The sequence below is a fragment of the Cebus imitator genome, unplaced genomic scaffold (assembly GCF_001604975.1).
Source record: "Cebus imitator isolate Cc_AM_T3 unplaced genomic scaffold, Cebus_imitator-1.0 Scaffold306, whole genome shotgun sequence".
NCBI classification, from domain to species: Eukaryota; Metazoa; Chordata; class Mammalia; order Primates; family Cebidae; genus Cebus; species Cebus imitator.
In genome coordinates, this window is record NW_016107621.1 from 2225006 (window position 1) to 2239893 (window position 14888).

The following is a 14888-nucleotide window of genomic DNA, read 5'->3' on the forward strand; positions in this document are numbered from 1 at the left end:
CTCGTGTCTTACTCAACACTAGGACTGAGTGAACACCTGGGGGCTGGCTGGTTATCTCCTTCCCTGTCTCACCTTTCCATTCATGCCTTGATTTTCCACAAATCATGAGAGTCTCATGGCTCTTGGACTTAATGAATGGTTGTTGCCTTCCACCAACCAAAGTTTTCCAAACTGCTCAAGGAGAAGGTGCAGGGCATTATAGCACTCTGCTTTGAGAGGTGGACAGTGTCACTTCTAAGACATTACATTGATCAACGTGAGTGACACAGGCAGCCCATATCAAATGAAGAGTAATCCACAAGCCGTGGTTATTTTGACTTGTGGTCCTAAGGGGTCATCCTTGGAAACTATTTTCACTCAGTTCCAAACTTACATGTGTAAGTGTGTATATGGGCTTACACACTTCCCACATACCAAAAATATGAACCCTGTAAGGAACCACTGAAGGCAATACAATTAAAAGAACAGGCTCATTTTGAAGTCCAGCATCTTATCATTCAGTTACTATCACGTGTGCAAGTAACTGATTTGAGGTTACTGCAAATTATCAGGTGCACTTTCTTTTAACATATGCACTAAAGGGATACATTATTTGCCCTATACAAATCAAACATACAAGACTGAAGTAGACATAGGAAAGTGCAGTGTATGCACCTATTTTAGAAGGGCAAAAGATAATAAATGGCACCTTTTGCCTTGTTGCACTCTGGGAAGCAAGAGGGGTCGCCAGCGTCTCTACTAGAGCCACTTACGAAAATTCAGCCTGGATTCTCACTCTTGTCCTATCTGCTCAAACCAGCATGATCTGTTCCAGAAATACTGCTTCAATATGTGCCCCCAGTATTTTCATAAGTACTTAAAAATATATGTTTCATTAAGTTGGAGTAAGATATGTCTCCCTTGAATGGATAACCAAGGCATCCACCCAATGAAAGAAACCATGTTAGCTCTTTGTACATAAATTTAAAAATTCAACAAAGTACAGAAAAGAAAATAGACCACAGTAATGGGCCATATTCTGAGAAAACCAACAAGACCCTATTTTCATTTTATCTGGTAATGTTTTCCTGAAGCAATTGGCTTTATCTTCCATTTTTAGCTTCTTAAAGCTTTTACCAAGATGGCAGAATAACAGCGCTTTTTCCTCTACAAGAGCTGTGATTATCTGCTTTGTAGTACAAATGGAGAATCACTAAGGAGAAGGTAAACAACATATTCCCTAAAAGTCAGATTGAAGAGGGTTTCATCAAATAGCCTCTTTTTTTTTTTTTTTTTTTTTTTTTTTTTTTTTGTTGGGCTCATCTCAGGCTTTTTTTTTGTAATCATCATCATCTTTACTCATGTTCATTGTCACAGCTTGTTTGACTCCAACCTTACTTGTGGGTATGTTTCTCTCTGTACCGCTCCTTTAACCTAACATCTAGATACCTGGAGGTGTCAATGCATAGTGAATTACACTCTTCATGCCTTTCTCTGTTGTTTCTTTTCAGTGTGGACTGAAATTCCCTCTCCAGTCACAGGAAAGTCTCAGGTTCTGATTAGGAACACTCTCCGCCTTACACCATCCCTGTCACAGCCTTGGTCACTTCTCTATTTGATAATGGATTATAGACCCCATCACCAGCATGGAAATAATTTCTTGGTGAATTAGGCAATTCTTGCTCTGAGTGAATAAAGACTATCTTGAGGCCTGTGACTTCCTAAGTAAAACATGAGTTTGGTTTCATATCTGCTTGCCCCTAGGTGATACCCATTTTATTTGAATAACCTATAGATTCTTACATGCTGGCCTTGCAACACACACAGTGACTCCCCTTTCTTGACTGATATTCACCAGCTCATTTTAGTTCACATAGGCCATTTGTTACAACATTTTAATCTCAGATACTACTTTGCTCATGGTGGACAAAATGACATCTCAGATACAAAGAAATGACATAGAGTTCAGGAGTCAATGTTCAACAAGGAAATTTTGAATTGCCTCTGGGGACCTACTCAACTTCCTTTTCATGCTCCTCAACCCAAATTCCTGATCTTCTCTTAGCAAATATGGCATTGCTCAAAGCCCAGAAAGTCATTTCTGGACTCTAAAGCGTTCATTCTCAAAGGTTTTTAGGCTTTTCAGTTTTTGTTGAAGCCTCCTACAGAATAAATCTACTCTGTGATAATACTGTCCTTGATACCCAAGTCCCTCAAAACTGTTTGCCCTGGGGCGCTGTCCGTGGTGCTGAGCATTGGTGCGTTGAGCCCTGTGTTTGCAAATGAGGGGCCGATGTGACAGAATAAGAGAGGAATGTTGTTTTGTTTTGTTTTGTTTTGTTTTGTATTTGGTAGATCATAGTCAAAATCTCCATGATGAATGAAGCACAAATTCAACTTGGATTTTCAAACCACAAATTCCACAGTAACCTCTGTCAGCACTCCAGTTTAACAGAATATGGGAAGTCCTGGCCAGATCATCCAGCAAGAGAAAGAAAGAAAGGGCATCCACATAGAGAGCAAGGTCAAACTATCCCTGTTTGCAGATGTCATGATTCTATATCTAGAAAACCCTATACTCTCCACCCAAAAGACCCTTAAGCTGGTAAACAACTTTAGCTAAGTTTCAGAATACAAAATCAATGTGCAAAATCACTAGAACTCTTATTTGCCAAAAACAGCAATGCATAGGGCCAAATCAAGGATGCAATTTTATTCAAAATTGCCATAAAATGAATAAAATACATAAAAATAAAGTTAACCAGGGAGGTAAAAGATCCCTACAATGAGAATGACAAAACACTGCTCAAAGAAACCAGAGATGACACGAAGCAACAGAAGAATATTCCATGCTCATGGATAACAAAAATCAATATCATTAAAACAGCCATACTGCCTAAAGAAATTTACAGATGCAATGCTATTCCTATCAAACTAGGCATTTTCACAGAATTAGAAAAAAACTATTCTTGACAGAATGACATTCTTTACAGCATTTAAAAAATATTTTAAAATTCACATGGAACAAAAAAAGAGCAAAATAACCAAGACAATTCAGAGCAAAACTAACAAAGCTGGAAGCATCGCATTACTCAACTTCAAACTATACTACAAGGCTACAGTAACCAAAACAGCATGGTATTAATATGAAAACAGACACATAGACCAATGGAAAAGAATGGAGAGCCCAGAAAGGAGGCTGCACACCTATAACCATCTGATCTTCGACAAAGCTGACCAAACAAGCAATGGAAAAACAACACCCTACTCAAGAAATGATGCTGGGAGAACAGGATAGCCATATGCAGAAGATTGAAACTGCACTCCTTCTTTACACCATATACAAAAATCAACTCACGATAGATTGAAGTCTTCAATGTAAAACCCAAACTATAAAAACCCTGGAAGACAACCTAGGTGATACCATGCAGGACATAGGCATGGGCAAAGATTTTGAAATGAAGATGTCAAAGGAAATCACAACAAAAGCAAAAATTGACAAATGGGATCTAATTAAAGTAAAGAGCTTCTGAACAGCAAAGGAAAGTATCAACATAATAAACAGCCTACAAAATAGGAGAAAATATTTTCAAAGTATTTATCTGAAGAAGATTTAATATCCAGCATCTATAAGAAATTTCAACAACTTTACAAGAAAGAAACAAACAAACCCATAAAACAGTGGGCAAAGGGCTTGGCACGTGACTTATGCCTGTGATTCCAGCACTTTGGGCAGCCAAGGCTGGTGGATCACTTGAGCCCAGGAATTTGAGAACAGGCTGGGTAACATGGCAAAAACCTGTCTTTACTAAAAATAGAAAAATTAGCCTACCATGGTGACATGCACCTGCAGTCCCAGCTACACAAAAGGCTGAGCTGGGAGGATCACCTTAGCCCAGGAGCCAGAGATTGCAGTGAGCCAAGATGGTGCCACACCACTCCAGCCTGAGTGTCAGAGTGAGACCTATCTTAAAACAACAACAACAAAAAAAAGATGAGTAAAAGCCAGGAACAGACACTTTTCAAAAAGACATACAGGTGGCCAGCAAACATATAAAAAAAAGCTCAACATCACTGAACATTAGAGAAATGCAAATCGAAACCACAATGAGATACCATCTCACACCTGTCAGAAAGATTCTTATTAAAAAAACAAATAAAAAAAAACAGATGCTGGAAAGGTTGTGGAGAAAAGGGAGCACTTACACATTGTTGGTGACAGTGTAAATTAGTTCACCCATTGTGGAATGCAGTGTGGTGATTCCTCAAGGAGCTAACAACAGAACTACCATTCAACCTAGCAATCCCATCACTTACTGTATACCCAGAAGAATAGAAATCATTCTGCCGTAAAGACTTATGCACATGAATGTTAATTGCAATACTATGCACAATAGCAAAGACACGGAATGAACCCAAATGCCCAACAAGGACAGATTGGAGACAGAAAATGTGGTATATGTACACAATGGAATACTATGCAGTCCTTAAAAAAATGAGATTATGTCTTTTGCAGGAACGTGGATGGAGTTGGAGTCAATTATTCTTAGCAAACTAATGCAGGAGCAGAAAACAAAATCCTGCATATTCTCACTTATAAGTGTGAACTAAATGATGAAACTCATGGACACCAAGAAGGGAACAACACACACTGGGGCCTACTTGAGGGTGGAGGATAAGAGATGGGATAGGAGCAGAAAAAATAACTATTCAGTACTATGCATAGTACCCAGGTGAAGAAAATCATGTGTACCACAAACCCCATGATGTGAGTTTATCTGCATATGTATCCCTGAACCTATAATAATTTTTTTAAAAAACCAAAGAAAAAAACAAATTTTACCTTTCTCCTAGAATCTGCAGGAGAAACAGTATCTCTGAAACTTTGATTTCCATGGACTCCAAGAGAAAGGAGAGGGTCTATTTAGAGCCCAGGTGTGTGACAGACAGATGAGAGCAGCCTTCACCTGGCAGAGCCAAGGGGTCTAGTGTGGGGCAGGTTCATGAAAAAACTTTCTCTACTTCTCTCCCCAGATCCGAGGATCAAGGTCAGTGCTCTCCCAGAATCTTAAAAGGCAAAGAGAAGAATTACCTTCTAGGGCTAACGTCTCTCCCCAGATTCCCCAACTTTTTGTTTTTAGCTGTTGTACAAATTGAGAAAATGTACACCTTCTGGGCAGATTCTGCGTAGTAGAGAAAAGGCCTGAGAGGCGCAAAGCCTGGGATTTTCAATCACTACCCCTCACTCCATCGTCCTTCTGTATGCATTTCCCTGGTAACCCAACCACAGCCTAATACCTCCCCGACCTTAATTTCTACTGCATTACAGAAACAGACCTGCAAACAGCTATGGTTGTGACTGAGTTTCCTCCTGACATGTGAGCCTTTCTCATGCTTCAAGGAAAGCTTGCTTGGAGGAGCGTGGAATCTGGAATGAAGCCAGAGGGCAGGGCTGAAAGGGATCATTTAAATGCTGCAACTCAGAGATTCACACAGAAGACCAGACAGAATTTCAAAGAGTCGCCCAGAAGAAGACAACAATGTCAGCACTACCCGTGAGTTGAAAAGGCACAGCCTTCAATAATCTCAAGTCACATAAACCAAAAAAGAAACAGGAGAGCTGTTATGAGATGAAAATAGGAGCGTTCCTTCTGTGAATGCTTTACTGAGAGCTGTGGGTGTGTGGAAGAGCAACCCTGAGGCTGTGGTATCTGAGATGCTTGTGGAGTGTGGGATGTGGACCCTGGACCAGTGTAACCCTCTGCGAGCATGTGATAATGTCTGATAAGAGTGAAATCTGCTGAGATGATGTGACTTTAGGTGGGAGGTGGATGGCCCACCAGGAGGGGCAGGTGTCTTCGTGAGTGTAAGGGGGTGAGTGTGCTTTGTCTTCCTGTCTGTGAAGTGAGTTTGTGTGTGTGAGTGCAGCCAGACCAGTGCATGAGCATCTTTATGTGCAAAGTGAGCAGTTATGTGTGACTCAGTGAGTGACATGGCTCTGTGTGACTGTGGGTGTGTGTCTGCTGGGATGTGACTGGGTATTGAACTGGGGACATGCATGTGGCCTTCTGTGCATGTGAAGGTTCTTCCCCACACAGCAGCACCTCTGATAAGGCAGCTGTGTGTCCTTTCATTTGTGTCAATGTGGATCCCAGGTGGCTTAACTGATGGGGATCTTGGGGGTTGTGAGTTACCAAGGACTCATTACAGATCACTTATGAGAGTGGAATATGTGATCAGTAGATGTCTCTTCCCAGTAAGAATGAGAAGACGAATGCAGACTAGGGGGTGATGATTCCTCAGGTGGGGACTGCACAGAGTGATCACTGGCTTGTGCCTCCCAGGCTCAGCTTCCCTATCCCAGCCCAGCCTATTCTTCCCATCTTGGGGCAGGAGGGTGTGCAGATACTGATTTGCTAGGGAAGGACATTAGAGGCTGTGGTTTCAGAGACTGAATGACACAAAATATCCACTGTAAGCTCTGTGTGAACTGAGACTAAATTTGTTTTTCCACCCATGAAGGAACAGGTTTAGTCTTAGTTCAGACAGAGCTTACAGTGGATATTAATCAACAAAGCAGCTGGATTCACTGGCTCATGGCTATAATCCCACCAATTTGGGAGGCAAAGATGGGAGGATAACTTGAGGCCAGAAGTTTGAGACCACTCTGGGCATCATAGTGAGACCCTTTCTTTAAAAAAACTTTAAATATCTGACTGGCAGAGTGACAGGCACCTTTCACCCCAGCTACTCAAGAGGAAGCAGGTGCGTGAGGATCACTGCCACCCAGGAGTTCGTGGTTTCAGTGAGCTATGATTGCACCACTGCATGTCAGCCTGGGCGACAGAGCAAGACCCTATCTCAAAAATACAAAAAAATCATCAACCACTTGTAGTCATCATAGAAATCAATGATTCCCTCCAGTTATGTCCCTGACCCACAGGCTTCATTTGTGCAAGTCCTGGGGCTGTGCTCTCAGCAATGTGTCCCCTTCTGGGAAGGACGTCCACTGCCCTCGATGATTGTGATGCATGTGCATCCCTCACACAGGGGTTTCCTGTTCTTTCACTATTTCCCTTTCTCTTTTAACAAGCATTGTTTTTTACTGGAGTGAATTTTTAAATTCTTACATCCTCAAGTCTTGATTTCATTTTCCGAGTTGAAAATGAAGGCAGGTCAGTGTTTCAGGAGGACTCCCCTGTTCTGTTAGTTCACCCCTAACAGGCCCTACACATGCCAAGGATTAGGGTAAAAGTTTTACATATATTAACTCCTCTATTACGGAGAACATCCTACAAAGTAGGAATTCCTGATAATCTTCCTTGTGCTGGGGAAATTGAGGCATGGAGAGTTCAAGCAGTGGATCTAAGATGGCACTGCTAGCATAAGGCAAAATGAGGACCAGAATCCAGGCATCCTGGCTCCTGAACTCTTGCTCTTACCTATGGGTCCACCATCTCTTCAGGAATATGAGGCCCTGACTGTGGAAGGGTGAAAGGGGGAGGCCTCAGAGTCTGCCCTTTGATCTCTAACTTCCTGTATCGTGGGAATCTGTTACAGGAGGGGAGGCTGCACCTGACCCTGCACCTCTCACTCACTCTCAAATACCCTGGCAGGTGCCATACAAACTTCCTGTGTCCTTGTCTATTGGTTCCTGCGTGATAATCACAGGGAGACCGAAACTCTCTTTTCTGTGAGTACTCCACGGTCCAATGGAGGGGGTGGAGAAGGGACAATATTTGCTAAGGGCTTGATGTTATGTGTGAGTGATGTGGAAATGTCTAGCTGGCAGGATGGAGGCTTCATGCAGGTGCAGGTCCTGGAGACCCTCCAGCACCCGGCATCAGACCTGCAGCAACTGCATATGGGCCAACCACAGGGCCTAGGGGAGGAGAACACTCAGTGGGTTGGGGCTGTGGCTCTTCATCAAGGGGCATTGAATTTTCAGGGAATGAACAAGTCAGGCTCGGGTCAGTGACTGGCTCAGTTTTCATCTGGGGATGAGGAGCACAGCATCTCCCTGCCGGGGACATGAAGAGCTGAAGCATCCCCACAGGGACCAAGCCTGCAGTATCATCAGGGAGACTTTTGCCCTGGCTAAAGGGGGGAAGGGATTTGTGTGTGTGTTGAGTGTGTGTTTGCGCAAGGGAGGGAGCTGCCCAACCTGCTGTGTGCTTTGCCCTCAGCAATGACCCACTGCTGGAGGTGAATTTCTACACTGGGACAAATGAGGACTCAGATATTGCCTTCCAATTCCGAGTGAACTTTGGCGATTGTGTGGTCATGAACACTCGTGAGATTGGGATGTGGAGGTGTGAGGAGAAATGCTACAATGTGCCCTTTGAGGATGGCAAATCATTTGAGCTGCGCATCTATGTGCATTACGATGAATACAAGGTGAGCATCCCAGGAACTTTCAGCATCCAGCCTCTGTGGGCTCCCAGAGCAGGAGGCAGCTCTTGTTGACCTGGCCCCACCAGTCTCTTGGGGCCCATCTTTCATAACTACTCCTGTTCCAGGTCCTCATCACAGAGCGCCCTCTGCTTGCACTGCCATCCTCAGCTCTTTCCCAAATCTAACCAAGGTCAAGGTTGGCTCACCTGCCATTTCTCCCAAAGTGGAAAATCTCCTCTGTCTTTTCCTATAGTGATCATTTCCACTTATGCTACTATTTAAATTTTCATTTAGCTGATTGTATATAATATACTTAAGAAAAAAGTCATTTTAATCATTCAAAAATTATGTCTTTGTCTCACTTTTTGGCCCCAATTCTACTCATAAGAGCAACATTATCAGAGCTCTGCTCTCCCTCAGAAAAAATCTTTTTATTTTACTTTATCCTATTTTTTGAGACAGAGTCTCACTTTCCTATCCAGGTTGGAGTGCGGTGGCATGATCACAGCTCACTGTAACCACCACCACCCAGATTCAAGCGATTCTCTTGCCTTAGCCTCCCACTACAGATGCATGCCACACTAAGTATTTTTAGTAGAGACAGGATTTCATCATGTTGGCCAGGCCAGTCTTGAACTCTCGGCCTCGTTTCATTTGCCCACCTTGGCCTCCCAAAATACTGGGATGACAGGCATAAACCACTGTTCCCAGCCCTTCAGAGGAAATCTTTTCCTATGGAAGCATATAGATATGTCTATGATTTTATTTGTTTTTAAGCAAATCCTGGTAAAAGTTGCTCTATATATTATGCTTTAGAAACTAAGTTGATTTGTTGTCAAAGAATGTATCTTGAAGATATTATCAATCCATGGTGCTGCTTCAGTTTGTAAAAACTGCATGATATTGCTTTGAAAAGTTCACCCAAAATTATTGAACTTGACCCCTTTTGGGGCATTAAAGTTGTCTTCAGTATTTTTCTCTCACAAATGATGTTGTGTTAAGCTTTCTAATCAATCCTTTTGTAATTACCAACCTCCTTATGCTTATATTGGTAGATAATTTTTTAAAAATGAAAAACTGGTTCAAAATGTGTGCATTTTAAATTTGATAAGTTAATACTGATAAGGAGACTTTATGGTCTCAAAATAAAAATAAAATATCCATACTTTCTGGCCTTCTCTAGTGTGTAGGCCAAAAGATTCACATTTTATTCAGATTCAAGTGAGGAACCTTTCCCTATGCTTAGAAATTGTTGATGATGGCCAGGCACAATGGCTCATGCCTGTAATCCCAGCACTTTGGGAGGCCGAAGCAGGTGGATCACCTGAGGTTGGTAGTTTGAGACCAGCCTGACCAACATGGAGAAACCTCGTCTCTACTAAAAATACAAAATTAGATGGGCGTGGTGGCGCATACCTGTAATTCCAGCTACTCAAGAGGCTGAGGCAGAAGAATTGCTTGAATCTGGGAGGCAGAAGTTGTAGTGAGCCAAGATTGTGCCATTGAACTCCAGCCTGAGCAACAAGAGTGAAACTCCCTCTCAAAAAAAAAAAAAAAAGTTGTTGAAGACAATATTATGTGTTTTATACCTGTCCTCCTTTAACTCTCTAAGAACACTGGGTTCCATTCTTTGCCACTATTACCTCAGATGTAAGTTTCTCCAAAGAGAAACTGCCATCAGTAGTGAAATGCAGTCACAGTTCGTGTAACTGAAAGGTATGCGTTCAATGAACATGGTCGAGCAGTAACCCTGCGACAGGCCCTGTGAGAGATGCAGGGTCTCAAGTTCCTGAGACACATTCCTTGACGATGGGGATCTTCCAGGTCAGAAGGGAGGCTGAGTGAACAGGGACTGTGTGACACAGTGTAGAACTTCATGAGAGAAATGAGAGAAAACATTAGAAATAAAGTGAGTAACTCTCTTAAATGAGCACAAAACTTCATCTACAAACAGAATTGTGTCTACTAGGCTCACTTGTATAACTAGGAGTTTTCTTGGGGAATATAATTGGTACTAAGGGAGAGTGGAGAGGAGGCTGAAAACTTGTTTGGTGGCATACTGTCTTTCTGATGCATTTTTCCTCCTATAGGTAATGGTAAATGGCCAACACATTTACAACTTTCTTCATCGAATCCTGCCACTATTTGTGAATATGGTGGAAGTGTGGGGAGACGTCTCCCTGACCAGAGTGCTTGTCTGCAATTGAGGAAGATAATCACACTCCTCATTGTTAAGAAATCCCTCTTTCTACATGACCATGGAATTCCCAGAGCCTGCTGATAAAATAACCCCTCCTCACCTCTTCCCCCTACACTTGGTCATTAAAACAGCACCAAACCTCACATGATTTTGTTCTTGCTTTAAGACGGGGAAAGAGGAAGTAGTCATCCCCAAGAGGCACCAGGGAATTCTAAGGGAGATATCATGAAATCAAAGGCGATGAATCTTCTTGTGACAAAGGGAGTGAGTGACAAGGTCCTTGGAATGTCTGAGAAGACATCAGGAACAACATCTTTCTATTGCATGTATTTGACATCAGACAGTTTTAACCAAAATATTTACTCAATCTCAGATGACTGAGGGCACTGAAATGTTAGGTAGCTATTTACAGCCATGTAGGTTTACCTGGTGGCTTTAGGCAGAAACTGTAACTTGAGGAAAATCATGTGGAATTTCTTAATCTTTTCCATTGTTCTCAGGATGTATAAACACTGTGTATGCACACTAGGCCTGGCTTTGTGTGGGCTGCTGCGAAGGAAGTGAAGGAAAAGATGACAAGCTTTGCATGTGAAGTTTTCAATCCAAGAAATAATTAGAGAATCACTGGAGCCCAGTGATTTTCCTTAAAGAATCCCCATTATTCTTATTTGCAAATATCTAAAGATTTTTTCATTTTATGTGGGAAGAATCCAGGAGTTTCTGTTTAGAAATAAATGGTCACATGGAGAGGAAGGCAGCAAACCACATTGCCATGCATGTACCTATGCAACAGTCCTGCATGTTCTTCACTTGCACCCCAAAACCTAAAACGCAATTTTATATATATTTAAAAAAAGAAATAAATGATCATGGTTTTAGATCACAGAACATGTAGATTATTATTGGAATAGACACAACTCATGCACATGAACAGAGTGAGCAGACTGCTTTGCTGCCCTTCCAGTGATGAATTGCAGCATAGCAAATGTCCCAACACCTATTGGCTAAAAGCAATCATTTATTTTGATCTCCCCCAGCTTTACAAGTTTACTGAACTTGTGTGAGTGGTAGACAATGTGATGTGAGTCACATTTTCTGAGGGATCTTTTAGGCTGGGATTTCAGAGGATGCTTTACTCATGTCCAACTTAGCACTAGGGCTGGGTGAACACCTGGAAACTGGCTGGTTAGCTCCTTCACTACATCACCTCCCCATTCATGCCTTTAATTTCCTCAAATCATGAGAGTCTCATGGTTCTTGGACTTAATGAATGGTGATTGGCTTTCACCAAAGAAAGCCTTCCAAAAGGCTCATGGAGAAGGTGCACGGCATCCTAGGACCTACCTTTGAATGGCAGACAGTGTCACTTCTATGGTGTTGCATTGATCAAGGTGAGACGTACAGATAGCCCCAATCAAAAGGAAAGGACTCCACAAGCTGTGGTTATTGTGACTGCAGTCATGAGGTGACATCCTTGGCAACCAGTTCCATTCAGTCACAACTGGCTTATATACTTTCCACATACCAAAAACACTAACCCTGTAAGGAATTTCTGAGGGCAATTCAATTACAGGAAAAGGCTCAGAGTGAAGTGCAGTATCTTAACTAATCAGGATGTGGTGTCTGTGAGGTGACTACAAATTATCGCTTGCAATCTCTTTCATCATGTGCACCAAAGGGACACATTATCTGCTTTATAGAAATCAAACAAAGAAGGCTGAGAGAGGGAAAAGACAAAGAACGCACTTATTTTAGAGGGTTAAAATGAAATAGGCAGCAGTCACTAATCCATATCATTGCTGAAAGTTTTCATTTTCTCTGGGAATGTTTCTCTGTAGCCCTTGTCCTCACCCTTCATTCTAAGCTTTTTGGAGTTCCTACCAAGGTGGCAGAATAACAGCCCTTTTCCCACAACAAGAGCTGTGATTATCTGCTTCATAGCATGTATGGAGAACCCCTTAGGAGAAGAGAAACAATATATTACCTCAAAAACAATGAAGGCAGATTGAAGAGAGTCCCCCAAATAGCCTCTTTGTTTGCAAGGACCTTCTCAGGTATCATTTTGATCATTCTCATCTTTTCTCCCCATGTTCATTGCAACAATTTCTGCAACTCCAACCTCACTCAAGGATATGCCTCTCCTGTTACCCCTCCTTTAACCTAACATCCAGATACCTTGAGGTGCCAATGCACAGTGAATGACAGTCTTAATGCCTCTTTTCCTTGTTTCTTTCCAGTATGAAATGAATCTGCTTCCCTCCCCTCTCACTGGAAACTCTTGTGATCTGATTGGGTACACTCTCCTTCTTACACTTTCCCTGTCACAGGCTTGATCTCTTCTCTTTTTGATAATAAATTATAGACCCTATCACCAGCATGTAATTCATTTTGGGGGGAATTGTTTAATTTGTGCTCTGAGTGGATTTAAACTATCCTGGAATCACTGGCTTCCTGAGCAGAAAATGACTTGGATTTCATACCGATTTGCCATTTGCCTGGCGCCCATTTTATATGAATATTCGACAAAATTTTACATGCGGGCCCTGCTAGGCAAACACACAATGACAGCCCTTCCTTGAATGATATTCACCATCTCAGTGCACTTCCTATGGGTCATTTGTTACATTCATCTTTATTTCAGCTACTACTCTGTGTTCGTGATGGCCAGCAGTGGCATCTCAGATACAAAGAGATGACATAGAGTTCAGGGCCAACATTCAACTAACAATTTTTGAATTGCCTCTAAAACCTGCTCAACATTTTTCTTCATCCTGCTCAATCCAAATTCATGATTTTCTCCCAGCTAATGGGACATTGCTCCAAAAGAAGAAACTCATTTCTAAATTCTAAAGCCTCCTCATCTCAGAGGTCTTTTGGTCTTTATAGTTACTGCTGAAGCCCCCCAAATTAAATATACTCTGTGATGTTGTCCTTGATGCCTAACTCCCTCAGTGTTGCTATTCCTCTGGGATGCCATCTGTGATGATACTAAACATTGGTGTATGTGGACCTCTATTTGCAAGTGAGGGGCCAAGAAGACAGAATAAAAGAGAAATTTTAAAAAATGTTCCCCAGTTTATTTATTTTTACCTTTTAAAACTTTTATTTCAAGTTTAAGTGAGCATATGCAGGTTTGTTATATAGGTAAATCCCTTGTCATGAGTGTTTGCTGTATGGATTATTTCATCACCCAGGTATTAAGCAAAGTAACCCAAAGTTCTGCTCTTCTCCCTCTTCCCACCCTCCACTCTTAAATAGGGCCCAGTGTTTCTTGTTCCCTTTTTGTGTTTATGTGTTCTCATCATTTAGCTCCCACTTATAAGTGAGAACATGCAGCACTTTTTTTCTGGTCCTGCATTAGTTTGCTAAGGATAATGGCCTCTAGCTCCATCTATGCTCCCTCGAAAGACATGAACTTGTTTTTTTATGGTTGCGTAATATTCCATGGTGTATATGTATCACATTTTCTGTATTCAGTCTGTCATCGAGGGACATTTAGTTTGATTCCATGTCTTTGGTATTGTGAAGAGTGCTACAATGAATACTCATGTGCATGTGTCTTTACCGTATAATAATTTGTATTCTAACATTTTTACATATTTTTGTTTCAATTTTTTTTTAGTACAGATGGTTTTTGGCTACATGGATACATTTTTTGGTGGTGATTTTTGAGACTTTGGTGACACCCATCACCCGAGCAGTGTACACTGTACCCAATATGTTGCCTTTTATCCCTCAACCCTCTCACCCTTCCCTTGAGTCCCCAAAGTTTATTATATTATTTTAATACCTCTGCATCTTCATGGTTTAGCTCCCACTTATGAATGAGTACATACAGTATTAGATTTTCCATTCCTGAGTTGCCTCACTTAGAATAATGACCTCCATTTGCAGCCAAGTTGCTGCAATGGCCATTAATTCATTCTGCTTTTTGGCCAAGTAGTATTCCATGGTGCATATTTACCACAGTTTCTTTCCAAGCATCAGTCAATGGGCATTTCGGTAGGTTCCATATTTTTGTAATTGTGCATTGTGCCACTGTAAATGTGTGTGCGTTTGTCTTTTTCATATAATGCCTTCTTTTCCTTTGGGTAGATACTCAGTAGTGGAATTGCTGGATTGAAAGATAGTTCTTCTTTCAGCTCTTGAAGGAATCTCCATATTGTTTTCCATAGTGGTTGTCATAGTTTACATTCCACCAGCAGTGTAAACGCATTTCATTTTTACCACATGTATTCACATCAACATATATTCTTTTTAGATGTTTTATTTATGACCATTCTTGCAGGAGTATGTTGGTACCTCATTGTGGTTT

General features: G+C 41.6%; 1 pseudogene; it reads left to right on the forward strand.

Annotated features, from left to right (window-relative positions):
• The first annotated feature begins 6735 nt into the window (after nucleotides 1-6735).
• On the forward strand, nucleotides 6736-10715 carry LOC108285714 (annotated as a pseudogene).
• The last annotated feature ends 4173 nt before the right edge of the window (nucleotides 10716-14888 follow it).